Here is a 4,997-nt window from a genome sequence, read left to right on the forward strand (position 1 = left end):
ATACTTTCTCAAACCAGGATGACTACAATATTTCCAGAAATAATGCAGTCCAAGCAAGTTAGCACACCTCCTGAATAGGAAGATGCATGTCTTCTAAGGTCTTACTCACTCTGGCAACATTTTTCTTCTGCAGTCCCCAGTAGCTACTGTTTTCCCTTCTGCATAAGAACATAAGAGAAGCCATGTTGGATCAGGCCAATGGCCCATCCAATCCAACACTCTGTGTCACACAGTGGCCAAAAAAACCAAGTGCCATCAGGAAGTTCATCAGTGGGGCCAGGACACTAGAAGCCCTCCCACTGTGCCTCCCCCAAGCTCCAAGAATACAGAGCATCATTGCCCCAGACAGAGAGTTCCAACAATACACTGTGGCTAATAATCACTGATGGACCTCTGCTCCATATGCTTATCCAATCCCCTCTTGAAGCTGTCTATGTTTGTAGCTGCCATCACCTCCTGTGGCACTGAATTCCATGTGCTAACCACCTTTTGGGTGAAAAACTACTTATTTTTATCCACTCCAACCCGATTGCTCAGCAATTTAATTGAATGTCCACGAATTCAATTAAAGTGAGAAAGGGAGAAAAGTACTTCTTTCTCTACCTTCTCTGTCCCATGCATAACCTTTACCTTTATCATGTAAAGGTTGTCACCCCTCAGTCGACGTTTCTCCAAGCTAAAGAGCCGCAAGCATTTTAACTTTTCTTCATAGGGAAAGTGTTCCAACCCTTTAATCATTCTAGTTGCCCTTTTCTGCACTTTTTCCAATGCTATATCTTTTTTGAGGTGTGGTGAACATAATTGTATACAGTATTCCAAATAAGACCGCACCATCGATTTATACAGGGGCATTATGATACTGGCTGATTTGTTTTCAATTCCCTTCCTAATAATTCCCAGCATGGCGTTGGCCTTTTTTATTGCAATCACACACTGTCTCGACATTTTCAGTGAGTTATCTACCATGACCCAAGATCTCTCTCTTGGTCAGTCTCTGCCAGTTCACACCCAATCAACTTGTATTTATAGTTAGGATTTTTGGCCCCAATGTGCATTTGAACCTCATTTGCCACACTGATGCTCACTCGCCAAGCCTCAACAGATCCCTTTGGAGTGCCTCACAATCCGTTCTGGTTCTCAGCACCCTGAACAATTTAGTGTCATCTGCAAACTTAGCCACTTCACTGCTTACTCCCAACTCCAAATAATTAATGAACAAGTTAAAAAGCATGTGACCCAGTAATGAGCCCTGTGGTACCTCACTGCTTACCATCCTCCATTGCAAAAATTGCCCATTTATACTGTTTCCAATTAATTAGCCAGTTTTTGATCCACAAGAGGACTTGTCCTTTTACTCCATGACTCTCGAGCTTACTAAAGAGCCTTTGATGAGGAACTTTATTAAAAGCTTTCTGGAAGTCAAGGTAAATAACATCTATTGGGTCCCCTTTGTCCACATGTTTGTTCACTCCATCAAAGAACTCTAACAGGTTATTGAGACAAGATCTTCCCTTACAGAACCCATGCTGAGTCTTCCTCAATAACTTTTGTTCATCAATGTGCCTACTAATTCTCTCTTTGATAATGGTTTCCACCAACTTTCCCAGTATTGAAGTCAGACTGACTGGCCTGTAATTTCCCGGATCTCCTCTGGAACCCTTTTTAAAGATGGGGATGACATTAGCTACCTTCCAGTCCTCAGGAATGGAGGCAGATTTCAATGAAAAATTACATATTTTTGTCCACGATTTCACCTCTGAGTTTTTTTCAGAACTCTTGGATGTATGCCATCTGGGCCTGTTGACTTATCAGTTTTTAATTTGTTGTAGGACCTCCTATCAGTTGTAGGACCTCCTCTCTCATCACCTCAATCTGACTCAGGTCTTTTAACACTCCTCCCAAAATTAACGGTTCTGGAGTGGGCAAACACCTCTCATCTTCCACAGTGAATACAGAGGCAAAAAATGCATTCAGCTTCTCAGCCATTTCCCTATCCTCCTTCAGTAATCCTTTTCACTGGAAAGCTTTTGGCAGGCTTTTAAACATCAGTGCATAACATTATAGAGCCACAGCAATTTCCAGTGTTAAAAGAAGTCTTCCAGTGGCAAGGTAGGGGAAAATGTAGGAGAAATGGCAGCCGATGAATGAAAATGCACAGAAAATGCCACTGCATACACAGAAACAACATACGCAAGACAGAGTATCCTTACTGTGTGGATACAGCCTAAATGCGTCTTCTTTCCTCTAAGATATACTTATTCAGTCCTTCTGGCAATCTTTCAGCTCTTAGATATCCAATCTATCAGTGCTAGAAAATTAGAATAGCATCATTTATTAGCTACTTTTTTTAGCAGTTACGTTTCCAAGCATTTCATGGTGCTCTTTGTACAAAGCAAGATTTGCTTTTCTATTCAGAATTCCCAGCATTGTTTAAAATCTCTGATTTTACAAAGTCAGATGAAAGTTAGTGAACCCCCAAGTGACTCAAACATGACCTGCTTAAGTTCTGTTTACACAAGTTTTCTTTTGGGTTCTATTCACCTTGGTCATACTGGTTTAGTTATTAAGTAGGGTGGCCAGACCGTCCCGGTCTCCCGGGACATTCCCGGTTCTGGCCACCCAATCCCGGCTCCCGGGCTGCCTATACCGGGACCATTAAAGGTCCCGGTTTAGGCAGCCCCGGAGCCGGTGGGCCGCGGGCGCCGGCGAGGAAGGCGGGGAGTGAGGGAGGGAGCGTCCCTGCGCCTGCGCAGGGACGCTCCCTCCCTCACTCCCCGCCTTCCCCGCCCGCGCGCGGGGCCTGGCGGCAGTGGTGGAGGCCTCTCCGTGGCCTCCGCTGGTCGCTGGAAGCCCTCCAGAGACTCTGGAGGGCCTCCAGCGACCAGCGGAGGCCGCGGGGCACCCGGCGCTGGTCCCGGAAGGCCTTCCAGAGGCTCTGGAAGGCCTTCCGCGACTAGTGCCGGCCAGCGAAGGCTTCCCCGCGGCCTCCGCTGGTCCCTGGAGGCCCTCCAGAGTCTCTGGAGGGCCTCCAGGGACCAGCGGAGGCCGCGGGGAGGCCGCGGGGCACCCGGCGCTGGTCCCGGAAGGCCTTCCAGAGCCTCTGGAAGGCCTTCCGGGACCAGCGCCAGCCAGCGAACGCCTCCCCGCGGCCTCCGCTGGTCTCTGGAGGGCCTCCAGGGACCAGCGGAGGCTGCGGGGAGGCCGCGGGGCACCCGGCGCTGGTCCCGGAAGGCCTTCCAGAGCCTCTGGAAGGCCTTCCGGGACCAGCGCCGGCCAGCGAAGGCTTCCCCGCGGCCTCCGCTGGTCCCTGGAGGCCCTCCAGAGTCTCTGGAGGGCCTCCAGGGACCAGCGGAGGCCGCGGGGAAGACGCGGAGCACCCGGCGCTGGTCCCGGAAGGCCTTCCAGAGCCTCTGGAAGGCCTTCCGGGACCAGCGCCGGCCAGCGAAGGCCTCCCCGCGGCCTCCGCTGGTCCCTGGAGGGCCTCCAGGGACCAGCGGAGGCCGCGGGGAAGCCGCGGAGCAGCCGGCGCTGGTCCCTGGAGGCCTCCAGAGGCCAGCGCCGGTAGCGGAGAGGCCCGGCGCTGGTCCCTGGAGGCCTCCAGAGGCCAGCGCCGGCAGCTCCCTCCCTCCCTCGCCGCGAGGCCGCCGCCGCAGGACTCCCCGCCGCCGCCGCTGGATGCTGCCCTGGAATCAGGTAAGGGGGCCGAAAGCGGGGGGGGGCGGGGGGCGGCCTTCCTTTCTTCCCTCCCTCCTCCCTCCCTCCCTCCCTTCCTTCCTTCCTTCCTTCCCTCCCTTCCCTTCCTTCCTTCCCTCCCTCCTCCCTTCCTTCCTTCCCTCCCTCCCCCTGTCGGTCACTTCTGGGTTCCTGTCCTGCATCTCGACCTGTGTTATTAGTGACAGGCTGCTTCGGCGGGCCGCTGCGCCGGCCCCCTGGGTCCCACAACGATGAGACCGATGCCACAGGGACGGGCTCGAAACACTCTATAACCCCTCAAAAGAACAGCAGTCTAGCTCGCTTCCCCCGAGCCCTGCCGCCATAAGCCTCAAGGGGGCTCATTTTGCGGCATCTCCCGGCGGGAGGGTGGCACCCGCACGGGACACATATCAAATGAAAGAGGGGGCGCAGGGCTATCAGAAACAGCCGGCGGAGGGAGTCGGGAGACCACCCCACTGGGGGATCCACACCCCGAAAGTGATGAAGGTGGCGCAGATAGAGCCAACAGAGCAAACAGGACAAAATAAATAGGCTGCATTATGCAGCACAGTTGAGAAAGTGCCTTATCCCATATACTGATGAAGTATATACAGGATTTGAGAACAAAATTGTTTCCGGCGGTGATATTTGGGGGATTTTTGGGGACGTCACAGGAAGTGCTGTGAAGTCACTTCCTGTTTCCGGCAGTGGCATTTGGGGAAAATGATGTCATTTGGGGGAAGTGATGTCAGAGGAAGTGATGTCACTTCCCGTTTCCGGCAGGTGACGCGGGGAAATGATGTCACAGGAAGTGGTGTCACTTCCTGCTTCCGGCGGTGGCATGACATCACCGGAAGTGACGTCACCGGAAGTGACGTCACTTCCTGTTTCCGGCGGCGCGCGCGCACCCCTACCTCCCCCCCCCCAGGTGTCCCTGGCTGGCCTTCAGACATTATGGTCACCCTATTATTAAGCATAAGTCCAGGGGCACCTTTAAGACCAACAAAGTTTAATTCTGGGTGTACACATTAATGTGTGTACGTACTTCTTCAGACACCTGTACCTTGAGAAGTCTGCATACACACAAGCTTATGCCCAGAATAAAACTTTGACTGGATTCAAACTTTGTTTTGCTGCATCAGACCAATACGGCTACTCAACTGAATCTATGAATAAGCATGAGACTTCTACCTGAAATCCTGAAGAGCTGCTGACAATCAGGAGACGATACTGACCATGATAGACCAATGGTGTGACTTTTCAGCTTTGCATGGTCACGTGTTCAATTAAGGCAGACACAAGAA

Source organism: Heteronotia binoei, chromosome 3 (assembly GCF_032191835.1).
Source record: "Heteronotia binoei isolate CCM8104 ecotype False Entrance Well chromosome 3, APGP_CSIRO_Hbin_v1, whole genome shotgun sequence".
Classification (NCBI taxonomy): Eukaryota; Metazoa; Chordata; class Lepidosauria; order Squamata; family Gekkonidae; genus Heteronotia; species Heteronotia binoei.